The 22,523-nt window shown below is 41.1% G+C and overlaps 1 pseudogene; it reads left to right on the top strand.

The window, feature by feature from the left end:
• LOC118630584 overlaps positions 1-19,132 on the top strand; it is a 30,246-nt pseudogene extending 11,114 nt beyond the window's left edge.
• Positions 19,133-22,523: the final 3,391 nt, after the last annotated feature.

Genomic DNA, 22,523 nt, shown 5'->3' with positions numbered 1-22,523 from the left:
TTCCTTCCTTCTGTGCCATCAGAAAGACAGGAGTTTGGTATGGTTCAAAACTAGGGAGGAGGAAGCAAATAAGACCAAGTTTCCAGGAGGATAGTGTCAGCTCTGCCAAGTGGTCTGTCCCTGATACGCAGAGAAGCAGCTGCTCCATCTCCACCAAAGCAGCCCTGCGGTGAAGGGAATCTTGGTCATGCTTTTGGACTCTGCTCACAGGTTCTGCTCAGCCTCCTCCTCCCCTGCACTGTTGTCTACTCGCACTCCTCTGGCAGTTTCTGGATGGCCTTTGCAGAGCTATTTTCGGTAACCCTTTTAATTGAAGTGTAACATACATGGGCAGTAATATGTGAGTCCTGCTGGATTATCAGAATCAACTCCCTTGTGAAAGCCCCACCTGGATAAAGACACTGAGCACCTCGTCTGCCCTAAAGTACCACTAGCCTGACTTCTCTCACAACGGATTGATTTTGCCTGTTAAAAGGTTTGGATAAACGGAACCACACAGTAAGTCGCCATTGGTTGAGCTTGGCTCCTTTGGCTTACTACTCCGCGGGTGAGATTCCTCCGTGTCGCTGACAGCGGTAGTTAGTCCTTTTCCATTGCTGTGCAGAGCAGCATCATATACGTTTGTTCACACGTTCTACTTCTTCATCCGTTCTCCCTTGATGACCGTCTGGGTTCTTTCAGTCTGGAACTATCATGAATAATGGTGTCATGGGCATGTCTTTCGCCAAACACATGTGGGCATTTCTGTGGGCACACGTCTGGGAGTGGAATTGATGGTCCTAAGGTTTGCTTACCATCGCTTCAGCGAATACTGCTTAGCAATTGTTCAAAGCAGTTGGAACAACTTATGTCCCCACCAGCAGTACCTGGGTCCAGTACTCCTTCGCTGAGCATGGTCACCAACCCTTGGGCCCGTTAGTTTATTCTCTGGAGTGCGTGGAGTAGTTTCCATTTGCATTTCCCTGACGATGAAGAATGTTGTGCACCTTTTTAGGTGTGTGTTGGCCATTTAGGTATCTCCTTTTGTGAAGTGCCTGTTTTCACGATTTGCTCAATTTTTGAGGTGGGTTGTCAGTCTTTTATCTGATTTGGAGAGTTTTTTTTTTTTAATATATCCTAGATATGAGTCCTTTGGTGTATATACAGTGTATTTGCTACACTTACCTTCTCCTACTAAATGGTTTGCTTTTTTTACTCTCTGAGTGGTGTCTCCTTTCTGAACACATAATCTTCATTTTAATAAAGTTCAATTTAGCAATTTAAAAAATAATACATGATTACATATACTAGAAACAAATAAGTATTTGGTATAATTGGCTATGATAATTGAAGTAGATTTTCTTTTTATTTAATCGTTATTGATGAAAGTATTACAGATGTTCCCCCCCCCCATTGCCCCCATTAACCCCCCTCCTCCCTCCTCCCACCCCCCTCCTGCTTTCCCCAAACTATTGTCTGTGTCCACTGGTTGTGCATATATGCATAGAAGTTCTTTGGTTTATCTCTTTCCAACCCCCTCCTACCTCCTTTCCCTCTGAGGAACATAGCAATTTTAAAAATAATCGTTAGTGATTTTTGTGTCCTGTTTGAGAAACCATTGCCTAACTAAAGGTCATAAAATTAATCTCCTATGTAATCTTATAGAAACGTTACTGCTTCATTTTTCGCATGTAGGCTTATAATACTACAGGTATTATACTTTTGTGTAAAGTGTCAGGTAGTCATCAAGATTCATCTTTCCCACAAACATATCCAATGGCCCAAAAACATTTATGGGGGAGGGGGATCTTTTGCCTATAACATTCTATGGAATCATTGCTCTAAGTCAAGTGAACATGTATGTGATAGTCTGTTCTTTTTACTCTTTATTCTGTACCATTTGCCTATTTGTCTGTTCGTGAAAAACCACATTGTCTTCATTACTATAGTTTAATAAGGAGACTTGATATATGCAGTATAAATTCTCCAACTTTGTTCTCCTCCAAGATTATCTTGGCTGTTCATTGGGCTTTGTATTTCTATGTATTTTAGAATCAACTTGTCACACTACACAACACACACACACATACGCAAACTGTGCTGGGATTCTGATTAGAGTTACATTGCCTTTATAGATGAATTACGGAAGAATTGATTTCTTTACAATGTGGAATCTTCTGATCCATGAACATGGTACAGTCTTCCATTTACTCATATATTATTTAATTTTTCTCAGTTATATTTTATGGCTTTCTACATAAATGTCTTGTGCTTTTGTTAATTTAAAAATTTTTTAACAGCTTTATTGAGATATTTCACATACCAAATAATTCACCTATTTAAAGTAACTCATTGTCTTTGGTACATTACATTACTGATTTGTTAAAAATTTTCTTACATGGCCCTGGCCAGGTGGCTCAGTTGGTTGGAATGCCGTCCTGTACACCAAAAAGGTCGTGGGTTCAATTCCCAGTCAAGGCACATACCTGGGTTACAGGTTCAATCCTCGGCCAGGGCGTGCAGGAGGCAACCAATCAATATTTCTCACATTGATGTTTCTCTCTTTCTAAAAAGCTCAATGGAAACATATCCTTGGGTGAGGATTTTTTTAAAAAACTGCTTATATGCATATAAGCCATTTTAATAATTTTTTAAAGCTTTTATTTATTTATTTATTTTTAAATTATTTATTAATATTTTTGTTACAGATATTTCTCCTTTTTTACCCCATTGGAACCCCCCTCCCCACCCCACCCCCTCCCTGTCCTCGGCTTAGCTGTCCATGTCCATTGGTCATGCATTCATGCATATAAGTTCTGTGGTTTATCTCATCCCACCCCCCACCCCCTCTTCTGAGGGATGTAAGTCTGTGCCCTACTTCCATGTTTCTGGGTCTACTGTATTCCTCAGACTGTTATGTTTATTATATTCCGTATATAAGTGAGATCATGTGGTATTTGTCTTTTTCTGCTTGGCTTTTTTCACTTAGGATAATACTTTCCAGGTCCCTCCATGTTGTCTCAAAGGATAAGAGATCTTTCTTTCTTACCGCTGCATAGTACTCCATTGTGTATATGTAGCACAGCTTTTTTATCCATTCGTCTACTGATGGACACTTGGGCTGTTTCCAGATCTTAGCTATTGTAAATAGTGCTGCTATGAACATGGGGGTACATATATTCTTTCTGATTGGTGTTTCAGGCTTCTTAGGGTATATTCCTAGAAGTGGGATCACTGGGTCAAATGGAAGTTCAATTTTTAATTTATTGAGGTAACACCATATTGTTTTCCATAGTTGCTGCACCAGTCTGCATTCCCACCAGCAGTGTATTAGAGTACCCTTTTCTCCACACCCTCGCCAACACTTGTTGTTTGATGATTTGTTGATGGCGGCCATTCTGACAGGTGTGAGGTGATACCTCATTGTTGTTTTAATTTGCATCTCTCTGATGATTAGTGATGTTGAGCATTTCTTCATATGTCTCTTGGCCATTTGTATGTCCTGTTTGGAGAGGTGTCTATTCAAATGGGCTCCTCTGCCCATTTTTTAATTGGGTTCTTTGTCTTCCTTTTGTTGAGTTGTATGAGCACTCTCTATATATTGGAAATTAACCCCTTATCTGATACATCATTGGCAATGATGTTCTCCCATACGGTGTGTTGCCTTTCCATTTTGATGATTGTTTCTTTTGCTGTGCAGAAGCTTTTGAGTTTGATGTAGTCCCATGTGTTCATTTTCTCCTTTGTTTCTGTTGCCTTAGGTGATGTATCAGTGAAAATTCTGCTCCGTATGATGTCCGAAATTTTGTTGCCTACATTTTCTTCTAGAATTTTTATGGATTCAAGGGTCACATTTAAGTCTTTTATCTATTTTGAGTTTATTTTTGTGTATGGTGTAAGTTGATGGTCTAGTTTTGTTATTTTTGCATGTAGCTGTCCAATTTTCCCAACACCATTTATTAAAGAGGCTGTCTTTACTCCAGTGTAAGCTCTTGCCACCTTTGTCAAATATTAATTGAACATATTGCCTTGGGTCCATTTCTGGGTTTTCAGTTCTGTTCCACTGGTCTATATGCCTGTTCTTGTGCCAGTGCCAGGCTGTTTTGATTACAGTGGCTTTGTAGTATAACCTGATATCTGCTATTGTGATCCCACCTACTTTGTCCTTCTTTTTCAAGATTGCTGTGGCTATTCGGGGTCTTTTTTGGTCATTTTAATAATTTTTAAGTGTTCATTATATTCACAATGTTTTGCAATCACTACCACTTCTATTTCCAAAACTTTTAAAATCACTCTTAATAGAAATTCTTTAACCACTAAGCAGTAGTCCTCCATTCTCCCTTCCCCAGCCCCATTGGTGACTTCTACTACCATCTGTCTCAATGAGTTTGTCTAGTCCAGATTGCCTGTTCACTTCATGTAAGTGGATCACACTGTCTTTGTCCTTTTCTATCTGGTTTGTTTCACTTAACATAATTAGTCTTCAAGGTTCATACATATTGGCTGAATAATATTCCATTGTATATACATACCCTGTTTTGCTTTTCTATAATGGCTGTTGATGGACACTGGGTTGTTTTAATCTTTTAGCTATTGTGAATGATGCTGCTGTGATCATTGGCATACAAGTATTTGAGTCCTTGCTTTCAATTCCTTTGGACAAATGAATTGTTGGATCATACGGTATTTCTTTTTTTTAAATTCTCACTCGAGGATATTTTTCAATTTATCTTCAGATAGAATAAGAGGGAGGGAAAGAGGGAGGGGCATAGAGAGAGAGAGAGAAAGGGGAGAGAGAGAGAGACACACATTGATATGAGAAAGACACATCAACTGGTTGCCTCCCGCACGACCCCAACCAGGGCCTGGGACAAACTGCAACTGAGGTGAGTGCCCTTGACAGAAATGGAACCTGCGACTCATTGGTCCATGGGCCAATGCTCTAACTGCTGAGCCAAACTGGCCAGGGCGCATATGGTAATTCTATATTTAGCTTTTTGATGAACTGCCACACTGTTTTCCATAACAGCTGCAACATTTTAAATTGCTATCAGCAATGTACATCCTCTCAAATACTTATTTTCATTTTTGTGTGATGAAAGCCAGCGTAAATATTGTGTAGTTATATCTTATTATGATTTTAATTAGCATTTCCCTGATGACTAATGATGTTGAGCATCTTTTCATATGCTTATTGGCCATTTGTATATCTTTGGAGAAATTTCTATTCAAATTCTTTTTCATTTTTTAATTGGGTTGTCTTTTTATTATTGTGTTGTAAATGTTCTTTATATAGTCTGGATAATAGACTGATTAGATACATCATTTCCAAATATTTTCTCCCATTCTGTGGGTTGTCTTTTCACTTTCTTGATTGTGTTCTTTGACACACATAGGTTTTTAATTTTGATGAAGTCCAATTAAATTATTCTTTCCTCAGCTGCTCATGCCTTTGGTACCATATTCAAGAAACCATGGCCTAATCCAAGGTCATGAAGTTTTATACCTATATTTTCATCTAGGAGTTTTATAGTTCTTATATTTAGGTTGTTGACCACTCTGAATTAATTTTTGTATATGATGTGAGGTATAGGTTCAACTTCATCATTTTCATGTGGATCTCCCAGCACCATTTGTTAACATCAATTGACCACTGAGGTACTAGTTTATTTCTGGACTCTCAGTTCTATTCCATTGATCATTAAGTCTACATTTCTATGGCCATATTGTTTTGATTACTGTAGCTCTTTGTAGGGTTTTATAAATTTTGAAATCTGGAAATGTGACTCCTCCAAATTTCTTCTTCTTTTTAAAGATTGCTTTTGGTTGCTTTGGGTCTCTTGTAATTCCATATGCATTTTAGAATAGATTTATTTCTGTAAAAAAGCAGTTGGAATTTTGAGCTGGATTGCATTAAATCTGTGGATGAATGTGGGGAGCAGTGCCATCTTAACAATGTTAGGACTTCTTATCCATGAACACAGAATGTCTTTCTATTATTTAGATCTTTAATTTTGTTCAACAAAGTATTGTAGTTTTATTGTTCAACTTTTGTACATTTTTGCTTAAAATTTTCTTTCTTTTTAATATTATTTTAAACAGAATTGTTTTATTACTTTTATTTTTGAACTGTGCATTGCTAGCATATAGAAATGCAACCAATTGTCAAATATTGTGTATTATCTAACTTTGCTGAACTAATTTATTAGTTTTAACAGTTTTTATTGTTGATTCTTTAGGGGTATATATACAATGGTGAGCAAAAGTAGGTTTAAGTTGTGAACATACAAAACACAGAGTTTATTCTTGTATTATTATTTAATTATTGTATTCTTTTCCATATGAACAACTCTAAACTTACTTTTGCCCACTCCCATATAAGCTCACCTACAAATAGAGCTACTTTTACCTTTGGAGTTGGATGCCTTTCATTTCTTTTTCTTTCTTTCTTTCTTTTTTTTTTTTTTTTAATGAGAGCTGATTTCCTGCTAAATGCTCCCTGGGTTGCTGTAAGTCTTTGGTTACTTCTAGAGTTTTATTTCCAAAGTTTCTTTGGAGAAGTTTTACCAATTTTAAAATTGCTTTTATGAAGGGGCCAACTTTTGGAGGTCCCTGCTTTCCACTTCTGCTGGTGTTGCCTCATTCTTTTAATAGGAACATTTATTTTATTTCTATTTTATATAATCGTGTCCTCTTATTATTTGTTTTCTACTTATGTCATCTGTTTGTGTTTCTTTTTTCTCCCTTGTTGATTTCTCTTGTGTTAATACAATATCTTTGTTATTCAATTTCCCTTTTTCCATGAGCTTGTTAGTTTTATAATCTTGGCCTATTACCCTTGAATATAAATAAATATTGCTACCATTTATTAATGTGATGACCTTAGAACACTTTAACTTACTGTTATACTAATCATGAATTTTCATTCCACATATATTTTATTCTCCTTAAACCATCATTATTGTTTTGTATAATAAGTTAATATATTTATTTACATTTACTCATTGTATGCCTTTCCTTTGTTCTTTTTTATTTCTGTGGTCTTTCTTTCTTTCTTTCTTCCTTTTTTCTTTCAGTGGAGGAATCATTTATCTTTTGTTAAATAATTTTCTTTAGTATTTCATTCAGTGTGGGTTTTATTTTGATAACTACTCTTTATTTTTTTGTTGGCAGGACTTGAGATTCAAAGTTATTTATTTCACCTTCAGTTTTGAAAAATATTTTACTGGGTATAGAATTCTACGTTGTAACATTTCTTTCAGCACTTGACACATCACTCCCTTGTTTTGGCTTCCGTTGTTTTTATTAGAAAGTTAACTGTCATTGTTATTCCTTTGAAGATAATATGTCTTCTCCATTCTGTCCGCTTTCAGGAGGTTTTTTTGCTTTTTTACTTAATTTTTATTATTTTATTTTATTTTTGTTAAAATGCTTCTCCTTTTTTACCCCGTTGACACCCTCTTCCCCATCTCTCCCACCCCGTCCCTGGCTTTGTTGTCCATATCCATTAGTTATGCGTACATGCATATAAGTTCTGTAGTTTATCTCCTCCCTCCCCCCACCACCCCCTGTTCCAAGGGTTGTCAGTCTGTACCCTACTTCCACGTTTCTGGGTCTACCCTATTCCTCAGACTGTTATGTTCATTATATTCCGCAAATAAGTGAGATCATGTGGTATTTGTCTTTTTCTGCTTGGCTTGTTTTGCTTAGGATAATACTCTCCAGGTCCCTCCGTGTCGTCTCAAAGGATAAGAGATCTTTCTTTCTTACAGCTGCATAGTACTCCATTGTGTACATGTACCACTGCTTTTTTATCCATTCGTCTACTGATGGACATTTGGGCTGTTTCCAGATCTTAGCTATTGTAAATAATGCTGCTATAAACATGGGGGTACATATATTCTTTCTGATTGGTGTTTCAGGCTTCTTAGGGTATATTCCTAGAAGTGGGATCACTGGGTCAAATGGCAATTCAATTTTTAATTTTTTGAGGTGACACCATAGTGTTTTTCATAGTGGCTGCACCAGCCTGCATTCCCACCAGCAGTGCACTAGAGTCCCCTTTTCTCCACACCCTCGCCAACACTTGTTGTTTGATGATTTGTTGATGGCGGCCATTCTGACAGGTGTGAGGTGATACCTCATTGTTGTTTTAATTTGCATCTCTCTGATGATTAGTGATGTTGAGCATTTCTTCATATTTCTCTTGGCCATTTGTATGTCCTGTTTGGAGAGGTGTCTATTCAAATGGGCTCCTCTGCCCATTTTTTAATTGGGTTCTTTGTCTTCCTTTTGTTGAGTTGTATGAGCACTCTATATATTTTGGAAATTAACCCCTTATCTGATGTATCATTGGCAATTATGCTCTCCCATACAGTGGGTTGCCTTTCCATTTTGATGGTTGTATCTTTTGCTGTGCAGTCAGGAGTTTTTGTCTTTGGTTTTCTGTAACTTGTCATAGAAGATACTACAATGCTCCACACATATCCTCTTGGATTCTTTCACCAGTAGGTGGTTAAACAGGGATTAAACAGGGAAACACAGAAAGAAAAAATTGCAACTCTTCTGATGATTAATTTTAAGTAATGGCAATGAAGTTCATTTACATGAACCTTAGATCCTTTCATTCTAGATAGATGAAGAACCAAGTCCAGTTCTTGGCATACAAATGTTTATAAATGAGTGAGTGAATGAATGAATGAATGAATGAATGAATGAATCAGACCAAATGGATGATCAGGCCAAAATGGAAATAAGTAGCTTCAGCTTTTGATCTGACACTATTCTAGTTCTCTTGAACAGGTCCCTGAAACACTGTTGGGACCACTTTCTTCGGGACATTTTCTTTACTTGTAGAGGAAGACACTGATGTGAAATATCTTTAGATCTTCCTCTAATTTTATTGGTTTGTGAGATGTTGTCTTAAAAGAAAATATCTTTGTGCACAGAACTCCAAAGTCAACCATCTTGGTAGCTTCTCAGCTTGCTCAGGGCTTATAGACAAAGCAGACAAGCTTCATCTGTAAGGTTTCCCCCATGATTTTCTCACATCCGGGAGTATGGAGATGATGTTGGTTGTCCGGCTCCCAGTGAGTGGGCACCCGGTGAGTCATGACTGAAGGAATGATTTCCCTCTATTGTTTCTGGAGCAGCAGGAGCTCCATGGCACAGTCTTCTCATCAAATGGAAACTTCCTTCTCTCCTCGAGAGACATATGTAGTGGTGAGAGAAATTTACTGCTTAAAAGCTTTTCCCGGACTGTAAGCTACTAACCAATGGAGGAAGGGCTCTGGTTGGTTTGGCTCAGCAGTTAGAGCATCAGCGCACACACTGAAGGGTCACGGGCTCATCAAGGGCACTTACCTGGATTGCAGGTTCGATCCCTGGCTCTGATCAGGGTTGTATGGGAGGCAACCAATCAGTGTGTCTCTCTCATGTCAATGTTTCTTTCTTTGTCTCTCCCCCTCCCTCCCTTCCATTCTACATAAAAATCAGTGGGAAAATATCCTTGGGTGAGGATTAACAAGAAAATGGAGGAAGGAAGGAAGATGTTTGGCTGAGCTTCCCTTCCCTGGGCATGATCCTCCCCTGCATTCCTGGTCTGAACACCAAGTCTCTCATTTTCAGAAAGCAAATAGGCCCCCATGCAAGAGGAAGGCCTGTTTGACAGGATGTTGTATGCAGGTGTGATTTGGTGTCCGCTTGGGTTCTCACTGGCCCACTCAGCAGAACCCATCAGCCTTCAGGCCTCAGCAGCAGTTCCCCTTTGGCTCCTTGCATTGTCCTTGTCCCGGTCCACCGAAAGCCTGTGCGACTCTGATAGCCGCGTCTGTTCAGCCCACCCTGGGGCGAACCCATGGGGCCCACTGCTCACCTTCCAGGTAGGAAGTCCTTTCAGTGCTGACCTTTCCCTACATTGAACACACTTTCCTTAAACCTGTTTCATCTGTGGAAAGACAACATGGTTTTCAACCTTGTCTCCGCTCCCTCCAGAAGGACGAGCCTTGGTATACCGGTGACAAGGGGTCCTCATTTGGAACAATTACAGTAGTGCATGTGTGTGAAAGCATCTTGCTCCAGGCTTCAGTCTGAGCTTTCTTGTCCATTAACTGAAGCACCTTGAGACAGAGAGATTTCTGGACCTCTGTTTATCCATCTGCATGTTAGGGACTGTCGTCATTGCTGTGAATAACAAATGAGATGATGCTCGCAATGGGCACCGCACAGTGCCCAACTCAATACATGTTAACGGTTGCTGAATACACAGCCTCTGGGATATGGTAAATACTCAATATCCATTTCCTCTTTTCTTCTTGGCCTAGAGATATGTGAGTAGCAAGTCAAACCGTGCTTTCTCTCTTTCCTTCAGGAATCACGAGAAGGATGTCAATGGAAAGTTGTCTCCTCTGATGCTCCCCCTTGTTCCTGGTTGAGGTTGCTGGCATGGTCCTCATGGAAAAGCCATTAGAATTCTTTCCTAATTTGTTATTTGCTGAACTGAAGGGTTCTTCATTTCTGGGATTGTCTACATCCCACAAAATTGCAGATTTAGTTCTTGTAAATAAACAACGAAGTTTCCTTTGTGTACCCCAGCAAAGCCCTGTGGGAAGACAGCGAGTGATCTGGCAGGGTTGACACACAGGTCTTCATAGAAAGCGAAGGTCCTCCCCTGGGCCACGGTTGCTGTGTCATGCTGCCCTTTACAAAAAGTGAAAAACAGAAGTGACTGAGGGGTTAACACGGGGTGAAACCCCTTTGTAATTCAGTAGATCACAGGCTGCAAACCGTGGTTTATTAGGATGACTGTCATTCCATTCTAGAATTCTGAGAAGTAGTGACAAAGAAATGTCAGATATTTTTGCCTCCTGTGTGTCAATTCTCAATTTTTGTGATGTCTGTCATCTGGGGTTTCATCAGTCAGTGAAAGGAACCACACACTACTGATTAGGGATTCTTTTTCTCCCCTTTATTAACCAAAGACTTTTAATTCTAGATTTATATATGGCTCCTTTGACTTAAAAAAAAGGTTTCTTAAGATGATTCATTTTGTTGAAGTCAATGGATTTGATCTCCCATGGTGGGGAGCGGCAGGGGGTGTCGACTCGGGTTCTAATTCTTTCTTAAGTGGCACAACAATCTTCCATGTGATGTTTTTTTCTTATTGGAGCAGCTACTGAACTTAGAAACCCTTGTTCCTGGTTTACACCATGTTACCAGAACCTAGAAAACCAAGTTCTAAGTGATGTCCTAACCAAGCAAAACAATCAGACATTCCTATAAAAAGGTACTCAGGGTCAGTAAGCACAATAACGGAGCAGCAAAAGGTAGCCGGGATGTTATCACTCTGTGTGCGTGTATGTGTGCAGGTGCGGGTGCGGGTGCGCGCGCGCTTTAGGGGACCAACAGTTATTTAATGGCTCTGTGCTGGGCCCTGGGCCCTGGGCCCTGGGACCTGGGGAGGCACAATTGCACAATGGCTTATGGACAACCCTCTGACTCTGATCAGTTTGGAATCCAATCCCAACTCCATACTTAGTGGCTGTGTGACCTTGGGAAAGGGACATAGCTTCTCTCTGATACTGTCTCCCATCCTATAAAGTGGAGATGGTAACAGCCGTTATCTAAGAGGCCTGCAGTGAAGATTAAACATGATCGTGCCTGTAAGACATGCAGCACAGGCCTGCCGCAATGCACACATCATCACCACCTGTAGTAGTGTCTCTCGCTGCCATGACTTCGAAGAACACCAATGTATTACCTTACAGTTGCAAATCAAAGTTCGACATGAGTCTCCCCGTGTGGAAATTTGGTGTCAGCAGGCCTGCGTTCCTCTCTGGAGGCTCCGGGGGACGACCTGCTTCCTTGCTTGTTTGGGTTGTTTGCAGACCTCGGTTCCTTGTGGGATGGTTGTAGGGCTGAACTCCCTGTTTTCTTGCCGGCTGGAAACTGAGGGCCACTCCCAGCTTCCACAAGCTGCTGCATATCTTACCTTGGGGTTCATATTCCCCATCTTCAAAGCCAGCAATGGTGGGTTGAGTCCTTCTCACACTACATGTCTAATCAATGATTTTGCCACTCTGTTTTAAAAAATACCTAACGGCTGCATTTTATTAGTATAAACTTACTTTCTTTTGGTAAAAGTATAGTTGACATACAAATATCATATTAGTTTTAGGTGTGCAACACAGCGACTCAACATTTCTATACCTTACACTATGATCATCCCGATAAATCTAGTGCCCCCTGCCACCGTGCAGTTGTTAAGATATTACTGACTATTCTCTATGCTGTGCCCCACAGCCCCGTGACCTAGTTATTCCGCAGCTGCAAGGTGGTACCTCTCAAACCCCTCTCTCCTTCTGCCCTTCCCCTGCTACCTCTCCGCTGGCAAACTTCAGAGTGTTCTCTGTACTATGAGTTTGTTTCTGTTTTGATTGTTCATTTATTTTTGCCTTTAACAATTCTTTTGGGTTTTTTTATTGAATTCATTGGGGTAACATTGGTTAACAAAATTATATAGGTTTCAGGTGGACAGTTCTATAATACATCATCTGTATATTGTATTGTGTGTTCACCACCCCAAGTTAAGTGTTCTTTCATCACTATTTATGCCCTTATGCCCTCCACTACCTCCCTTTAACCCCTTTCCCTCTGGAATCACCATGCTGTTGTCTGTGTTGATGAGTTTGCAGGGGGGGGGGAGGGGTGCTTAATCCCTTCACCTTTTTCACCCAGCCCTGCAACCCCCCTCCTCTCTGACACCTGGCAGTCTGTTCTCTATCTGATGAGTCTGTTTCTATTTTGTTTGTTAGTTTATTTTGTTCATTAGAATCCACATGTAAGTGAAATCATATGGTACTTGTCTTTCTCTTACTGGCTTATTTCACTTAGCATAATGCTCTCCAGGTCCCGCCATGCTGTCGCAAAGGGTAAGATTTCCTTCTCTTTTATAGCCGAGTAATATTCCATTGTGTAAGTGTACCACAGCTTTTTTATCCACTCATCTACTGATGGACACTTGAGCTGATTCTAAATCTTGGCTATTGTTAATAACACTACAGTGAACACAGGGGTACACAAATCCTTTTGAATCAGTGTTTAGGGTATTTTCAGATATATTCCAAGAAGTGGAATCGCTGGGCTACAAGGCAGTTCCATTTTTATTTTTTGAGATAACTCCATACTGCTTTCCACAGAGGATATACCCATTTTCATTCCCACCAATAGTGCATGAGGGTTCCCTTTTCTCCGCATCCTCACCAGCACTTGTTGCTTGTTGATTTATTAATGGTAGTCATTCTGACAGGTGTGAGGTGGTATCTCATTGTGATTTTGATTTGCATTTCCCCGACGATTAGTGATGTTAAGCATCTTTCTGTGTGTCTGTTGGCCATCTTTATACCTTTGGAGAAATGTCTCTTCAGATCTTCTGCTTATCATTTAATTGGATTTTAAATGTTAAGTTGTTATAAGTTCTTTATGTGTTTTGGTTATTAACCCCTGTTGGATATATAATTTGCAGATATCTCCTCCCATTCAATAGGTGTCTCTGTCTTGTTGATGATTTCCTTTGCTGTGCAAAAGCCTTTTAGTTTGAGGAAATCCAGTTTGCTTAATTTTGCTTTTGTAGCCCTTTCCCAAGAAGTCATATCCAAAAATAAAATTAATGCTAAGACCAATGTAAAAAAGTTTATTGCTCGTTTTCTTCTAGGAGTTTTATGCTTTCAGGTGTTTTTAATCCATTTATTAGTTCTAAATGTTTTTGTATATAGTTTAAGAAAGTGGTCCAGCTTCACTTTTTTTTTGCATATATCTGTCTTTTTCCCACTGTATATTTTTGCCCCCTTTGCCATAAATTAGTTGACTGTATAAGCATGAATTAATTTCTGGACTTTATATTCTATTGCATTATATTCTATTTCTATGTGCCTGTTTTGTACCAGTACCATACTATTTTGATGACTATAGCTTTGTGGTATATTTTTAAATCAGAGAGCATGATACTGTCAGCTTTGTTGTTCTTTCTCAAGATTGTTTTGGCTATGTAGAGTCTTTTGTGGTTCCATATAAATTTTAGGATTGTTTTTCCTAGTTCTGTGGAAAATGATATTGATATTTTAATATTTAATCTGTAGACTGTTTTGGACAGTGTGGACATTTTAATATTATTAATTATTCCAACCAATGAACACAATATATTCTTCCATTATTTGTGTCCTCTTCGATTTCTTTTTTAATGCCTTATGTTTATATAGTATAGGTCTTTTGCCTCCTTAGTCAAATCTATTCCTGTTTACTTTATTCTTTTTGGTGCAATGGTAAGTGGGATTATTTTCTTAATCAGATTTCTATATTAATTTTTTATCCTGAAACTTTACTAAAGTTATTTATTAGTTCTAAGAGGGTTTGTGGGTTTTTTGGTGGAATCTTTGGGGTTTTCTATATATAGTATCATGTCATCTACAAATAGTGACAGTTTTACGTCTTCCTTTCCAATTTAGATGATATTTATTTATTTATTGTCTGATTTTTGCATCCTCCCGATGCTCTAACTGCTAAGCCAAACTGACCAGGGCTGTTTTGTGTGTGTGTTTTTTAATGTGGTGTGTTACATTAATTGATTTACAGATATTGAACCATCCCTGCATCCCTGGAATAAATCACACTTGATCCTTTTAATGTGTTATTGAATTTGGAAGGCAGCTATGCTCACCACTATACCACCAATGCCAACATATTATTGAATTCGGTCTGCTAACATTTTGTTGAGAATTTTTGCATTGATGTTTATCAGGGATATTGGCCTGTAATTTTCTTTTTTGTAGTGTCTGTCTGGTTTTGGTATCAAGGTAATATGAGCTTCATAGAATAAGTTTGAATGCATTCCTTTCTTTTTGATTTTTTTGAATAGTTTGAGAAGGATTGTATTAATTTTTCTTAAAAGTTTGGTAGAATTCACCTGTGAAGGCATCTGGTTCTGGACTTTTGTTTGTTGGAAGTTTTATAATAATAATATTTATTATAATAATAATTATTTTCATTATAAAACAAATAATATTATAATAATTATTATTACTGATTCAATTTGGTCTGTTCAGATCTTCTGTTTCTTCCTGATTCAGTCTTGGAAGATTGTATGTTTTCAGGAATTCACTAATATATTCTAGGCTGTCCAATTTTTGACATGTGGTATTCTTTTATGATAATTTGTATTTCTGTGGTAAGTTCTCTTTCATTTCTGAGTTTATTTGCCCCCCCTCTTTTTTTTTTTTTTTTTTTATGAGTCTAGCTAAAGGTTTATCAATTATGTTTATCTTTTCAAAGAACCAGCTCTTTCATCGATCTTTTCTATTATTTTTCTGATCTCTAGTTCATTTATTTCTCTCTGATATTTATTATTTCCTTCCTTCTACTAACTTTGGGCTTCCTTTTCCCATTCCTTTAGGTGTCAGTTTAGGTTGTTTATCTGAAAAATTTTTTTCTTCTTCTCAAAGTAGGCCTGCATTGTTATAAATTTCCCCCTTAGAACTACTTTTGCTGTGTCCCATAGATTTTGGAATGCTGTGTTTCCATTTTTACTTGTCTCAAGGTATTTTGTAAAAAAATTTATTTCTTAGTTAACCCATTAGTTATTTAGTAGCATGTTGGTGAGCCTGTACATGTTTGTGTTTTTATCCAGTTTTCTTCTTGCAATGGATTTTTAGTTTCCTATGTTGTGGTCAGAAAGGATTCTTGATACGATTTTATTTTATTTTATTTTTTTTTATCCTCACCCGAGGACATTTTTTTGTTCAGATAGAGCAGGAGGGAGAGAGAGAGGAAGAGAGAGAGAGAGAAACATCGATGTGAAGGGACACATCGAGTGGCTGCCACCCGCACGACCAACCAGGGCCGGGGACAAACTGCAACCGAGGTACGTGCCCTTAGCGGGAACCGAACCCGGGTCTCTCTGTACCGCAGGCCGACGCTCCAACCGCTGAGCCAAACCGGCCAGGGCCGATTTTAATTTTCTTAAGTTTATTGAGACTTGTTTTGTGGCCTAAGATGTAATCTACCTTGGAGAATGTACACTTGAAAATAATACATTCTGTTGTTCTTGGATGAAATGTTTTGTAAATTTCCAGTAAGTCCATCTGGACTGATGTGTCATTTAAGGCCAATGTGAAAAAGAGCATTTGCCACTGGCTATTTACTATCTTGTGACAGCTGCTGGTCAGGCATTTCTCTCCAGATTTCCTTATCTATGGTCAAGGGACAGGGTCACAGATGCCCCAGCCCCTTGGGGAAGTGGTTTGAGCAGGGAATCCTTGATGATAACCACCCTGCTGCTCTAAGTGAAAAAGCTGAAATTCAAACCCAGATTAGGCCCCACAGTTCAACCCCTTCCATGATTCCACCCCCAGGGTAAAGGCAGTCTGACAGGGCACTGTTCTCCTGTTTGCTCACCTCCTTAGCTTTCCCAGTAGCATTTCCATCTTAAAGATGGCCAGCAGGAAGAGACACCCGAAGTGAGGTGGGGTTCCTGGCACTGGGACAGCTGGGTGGGAGAGAGACTGTAAAAAGGCGAACCTAATTTGTGATTACAGTAGGTGAACCACAGTCAGCCTTGCGTACAGGAAGGTCCTGGAGGAGGGGGTAAGGTCCTGACTGTGAGGCAAAAGAGGCCACCGATGGACAACAGCCTGTGGCTGGCCCCAACACAATGCTTGGCAAATCCGGGCACTCGCTATGTGACCCTTGGCTGCGTACAGGAACTAATTTGCCAGAGATGGGATTACACAGGCTATTTGGGGCTGAGAGAAGATAGTTTTTGTGTTTGTTTTGACTATAAAATGGGCAAACATAGCCAGCAATGGGAGCAATGTAAGAGAGGGCCATCTAAAGGAACCAGGAAATCTTGGTGCTGAAAGGATGTTTGCCCAGGCTGGTTCTCATCGCATGGCCCTCACCTCTCAGACCTGAGCCCTTCTGTGGAAGGATGTGTGGATGGCCACGCTGGCATCTCTGTTCATCAAAGTCGACAAGTTGACTCAGCAGAGATACATACACAGACACTCACAGGGGCTTAGTCAGAGAATATAGTCATCCAGAGGAGTTAAAAGAACTGAGGTTGAGTACAGAAGACGGGCAATGTTTGAATCTACAAACATGCTTATTTCAGAGTGATACCAATGTTTCACTCTTACTACATCAGGCTTGAGGCCAGACACTCTCCCTGCAGTAGCTCACTTATCACTCCCCCAAGCCCTGCAAGGATTTCCCCTTTAACAATGCGAAAACCGAGGTGCAGGGAGGTAAAGGGTGAAGGTGTTTCTCGGAGTCCTACAGCTGCGGTGGAGCCAGGCAGAGCCTTCAGTGAACAGGAAAGGATGACCTTAAGGTGCAACCCAAGGATTTTAGAATAGACATGGGACTGCTTTGGGGGAAAGTCAAGATCACTTTAAGCCTTTGCAACGGGTTGCCGGGAGCTTGTGGACTCTTCTGAGTGTCTCTAAAAAAGGGGCGAGGGTGCTGTTTGCAATTGCCGAAAGGTAGAAAAAAACCAAAGTTCCCTCGGAGGATAAAGGGATAAACAAAATGTGATATTTGCACAGAATGGAATATTATTCAGCCTTAACAACAACCACAACAAAAGGTCGCGGGGCAGGGCGCGGAGCGGCCAGGAGGGCAGGTGGAGAGCGGGGGCTGGCGCACAGACAAGCCTGCGCTGCTGCTTGGGAGCACGCTGGTGGTATCCTCAGGCCGGCCGCTGTGCGCTGCGATGCTGCGGCCGATCTGCAGGAGCACGCTGCCTTCCCGGTGTCGCAGCCAACCTGCTGCTGGTCCTGAACGGTGCGCCACCGGGCTGGGAGGGCGCGCAGGCCAGCCAGGCACTGCTGTGGCTTCTCGTGGGCCCCACCTACCTGGTGTGGCCCTTTGGCGGCTGGCTGGCCAGTGTGTGGCCTGGCAGGGCTCGTGCCATCTAGCTCAGCTCGGCACTCTACCTGCTCCGCTTGCCGGCCCTCCCGCTGCTGGCCACGCCTGCCTTGCACGCGGAGTTCTGCGGGCCGCGCCTCCTGCTCACATTCAAGGGCTCCGGCTGCGGCCCCGCCACGGCCGCCCGCCCGCGGCTGCCGAGCTCACTGTGTGCTCCATGGTCGGCCTGGGTGTGCAGTCAAGGCAACCTCATGCGTCTTCAGCGCCAACCAGGTTAAAGACTGAGGTCCGGAAGCCACCAAAAGGTACTGTAATTGGTTTTACTGGAGCATTAATCTGGGTGCAATAGTCTCACTAGAAGGCACTGCCTATATTCCGCAGAACTGGGGTTTTGTGACTGGCTGCGACATCCCCGTTGTCTGCATCGGCTTCTCTTTCCTGATCTTTCTCTGCGACCAGAGCTTTTCCATCACCAAGCTCCCCCGTGGCGGAGCCTTCACGGACACGTTCAACATTGTGGCATATGCGAGCCGCCCGCGGAGGCGGACCGGAGCGCAGGGCCTTTGCTGAAGGCGGCGGAGTCTCTCCGCGATCAGACTTCTAACCGGGGCTCTGATTCACGTCGGATGTCTCCTGGAGGGCCGTTTTTGAAAGATAAAATGGAGGCTGTGAAACCTCTTGTGGAGATTATGCCTGTTTTCTGTATTTTCAAATGCAGAAAACATGTTTTACAAAGTCTTTATTGGAGGCTTCCAGTTCTCCTCAGTGTTACGACTGCTCCCACGTTCTGGCAGCCCGGCTGGCCACGCTCCGCACCTCCTGCTAATTCCCACTTTGGGAAGACAGAGTCTGCTGCTGCTGTCCTTAAAAAGGGGGTCGCTGTTGGAATGTCCTTTGTCATGTGTTTTGTCTTCCCTGCTGGGAATTTGGGAAACAGAAGGCTGGACGTCATGAATGAGAAAACCATTCACCAGACCACTGGAAATTTGTCTTTTCCCACAGATGCGCCTATGTGGTGGCCGGTCCCACAGTTTGTGTTGATTGGCATCGGCGAGCTATTTGCAGGTACATAAGCAGGCCTAGAATCTGTGTACTCGGCCGCCACCAGGTCCACGCAGGGTGCCATGATGGCTTGTTCTTTTTCTTCTCTGGCATTGGGCCCTTCTTGGGCTCAGGCCTGCGGGCGCTGGTGTCCATCAAGGCCATCGGGGGGACGAGCAACCATGTGGACTTCTAGTTAAACTCTTACTTTTCCTTCTGGCAGCTATTTAAGGAGCTACCTTCCTGCTTTTCCTTATTGTTTCTGTGAAATACACTCATCAGTGATCAAGAGCGAATGAGAATACGCCAGCAAGAGGGCTTGATATCTCCGAGGTTCAAGTTGGGTCCATTAGACTGACGGTTCAGGGAAGACACTGGCTGGGCGCCATACTGAGGAAGGCAAGATTTTAAGTTGCCATAAATGTCTGACCTTCCTGAAACTTGCATGATATCTGGATTGGTGTCTTCTTTTCTTCTACCCTAATGAACTATGTACGTGCCTTACTGTGGTCTCTCTCCTGTTACACGGAGCCCTACTGGCGCCGAAACGCTTCGTGTCAGTACAGACCCCTCTGTCCACCTGCAGCTGGTTTTCTCTGACAAAACCCGCAGATGGAAGTTCAGTCTTGGGAGACTAAACATATGCTCATTGGCATCTTCACATTTAATTTAATTAATTAATTTATTTTTGTTAATCCTCACCAAAGGATATTTTTCCATTGATTTTTTAGGATAGAATGGAAGGGAGAGAGAGACAGAGAGAAACATGGATGTGAGAAACACACATCGATTGGTTGCCTCCCTCACCACCCTGACCAGGGCCGGGGATCGAATCTGCAACCTAGGTACTTGCCCTTGACAGAGAATCGAACCTGAGACCCTTGGGTCCGCAGGCTGATGCTCTAACCATTGAGCAAACCCAGTCAGGGTGGCATCTTAATATTTTAAACACATACTATTATTATCTCCACACAACCTGACTTTTTTTTTCCTTTTTGATTAACAAACATTTATTTATATTGAAGAATGGGAGAATTTTTCAGAGATAAAAGTGTGGTCAAATGCTGCAAAGATTTTACATCAATGTCATGTTTATGGTTTCTTTCATCAGCCACACATCTCGCCATTGCTGTGTTCTTTGGTACAGGCTGCTCGTGAATGTATTTCTCTGCTGCTTCAAGGAGCACTTTTTAAACTATTGGTAATGTCTTTTCTTTTTCTTAAGGAAGAACATGCATCAGAAAATATTTAAGACTGTGTGTCCTCTCTCCTGGTGCAAAACAACTTGGAAAAGTATTTTAACCCTTGCCTAGTCAGTCCTTATGCACAACTTCATTTCGGGCGCCACCGAGAGAGATTGAAGACCCATCGTGGGAGGATGCAAGGAAAGAGCTCTTTTGAACAGAATCGACACAACTAAAAATAGTAGACAGCGTGAAATGGGAACCTGAACTGTTTGACTAATCACCAACTTTTGTATCATTAGTTTACATGTACAAGAGGTTTGATTTTGTCAAGTAAACTATTCTTTGTTCGTTGCTGTAGGAAAAAAAAAAAAAAAAGGAAGGAAATTCTGACATAGGTTACAATATGGATGAACCTTGTAGACATCATGCCGAGTGAAATAAGCCAGTCACAAAGGGACACATTTGGGATGATTCCATTTATATGACGTTCCTGGAGGAGTCACCTTCATAGAAACAGACACTGGAATGGTGATGGCTAAGAGCTGGGGACTGCGATGTAGGTAGTTATTATTTCATGAGTGTGGAGTTGCAGTCAGAGTGATGAAGAGTTTTGTGGGTGGAATTGATAATACCACAATGTCAACATACTTTAATGCCACCGAACAATGCACATAAAAATGTTCAAGATGGTGAATTTTAGGTTGTGTGCATTTTACCAAAGTGAAATACAAATAGGATGATTAATGCAGTACTCTCTGGAGGTGAGGGCTGGTCCTAGGACAGGCTCCTGTGTCCTCAGATGTCATGTGTGATGTGCTAGAACACTAATCTAATTGCCGTGTCCTCCCCTGGCGTGGCCCATGCTCCCTGGTTTCTTGTTTTTTATTTCTGGCTATGAACTCTGCATCTTGCTGAGCTCGTCAGGTCTCACATGGCCGAGCACTCACACCGGGGTTCAGCGGGCTCGGGCCCCTGGGAGTGGAGTTCTTGTGAGCAAGTCTGGTCTGTGGTTTCTGAGACATTGACGAAGTTTCATGTTGCAACCCTGGGAAGAAGGATTGGGTGCTTTTTGCATGAAAAAAAAAAAACAAAACAAAAAAAACACAACAACAACAGCGCTGTGGTCTGATTTACACGTGGGTGAGTTTTCAAGAATAATTTTACACGTAAGACTCACTTTGGAATGTGGGATCCAAAAAGGAAAACAGAGTGTGATCCCAGTTACGATGCAGATGGAAGCACCAAAGTGTGTGCTGCTCTCAAATTTCCAAAAATTTTGAGTCACAACTTGTGCTGGATCAAAGAGGCCCTTTAAGTACTACTCAGAGTTTGGGGGAGACATCCTTGGCTAATGCCTCCCTTTGGCACCCGCCCAAAGCTCTCCTCCTCCATCACTCTTTTCAGATCTCTTTAAAAGGGTTCAAGTACAAGGTTTGATGCTTGTCTTTGCCCTCGCTCTTCCCCACAGCAGGTGGAGGACAGAGAGCAGGAGCCTGGCATCCTTTCCTGTGCTTACTGCTCAGTTCGCAGTTCTCTTTGTGTAACTTGCCTGTCCACAACCTTTTTTGTTTTAAGGTTGTTACTTTTTTCTTGTTAACATTGTTTATAATTCTGGATGCAAAATTTTTAACTGTTATGCATGTTACAAATGTTTTGCTCCATTCTGTTGTTTGGAAACTGAATTTTTGTTGTACACAATTGAAAAGTGTGCATAGCCCTTTTCTTTATAGGCTTTGCATTTTATTTCTATTTACCCTAAATTTACAAAAATGTTTTATTTCTTGTGATGCTAGTGGGTGCTTTATGTTTGTTCTTTTATTCATTTGGACTTCATCTTTGTGTGTATGGTGTGAGGTCTCAACTTAATTTTGTCCCAGTAAACTTTATTGATTATCCCAACAGAATTTATTTAATTTTCCACTGATTTGCGATCCAATAAATTTCATATTCACTTACTCACACACACACACTCCTAAATTCTCGGAGCTTTAAAGTATTATTTATCTAGCTATTGATTTAGTTTTCAAGAAAAGCATCTTTGGGTTAATTAAGCAACTAATTTATTTATGCTGTAGTATTTTTTTTTTTTTTTATCCTCACCCGAGGACATTCTTTGATATTTTGTTCAGATAGAGTGAGAGGGAGAGAGAGAGAGAAAGAAACATCGATGTGAAAGGGACACATCGAGTGGCCGCCACCCACACAACCCAACCAGGGTCGGGGACAAACTGCAACCGAGGCACATGCCCTTAGCGGGAACCGAATCCGGGTCTCTCGGGACCGCAGGCCGATGCTCCAACCACTGAGCCAAACTGGCCAGGGCTGTAGTATTTTTTAATGCTGCAGTTTTCTTTGCTAGTTTGTTTTTTGTTTCTTTTTTAAACATTTACTTTTTACTTC

The sequence above is a fragment of the Molossus molossus genome, unplaced genomic scaffold (assembly GCF_014108415.1).
Source record: "Molossus molossus isolate mMolMol1 unplaced genomic scaffold, mMolMol1.p scaffold_m16_p_15, whole genome shotgun sequence".
NCBI classification, from domain to species: domain Eukaryota; kingdom Metazoa; phylum Chordata; class Mammalia; order Chiroptera; family Molossidae; genus Molossus; species Molossus molossus.
The sequence above is the reverse complement of the archived record's forward strand: the minus strand, read 5'-3'. Positions and strand labels throughout refer to the sequence as shown.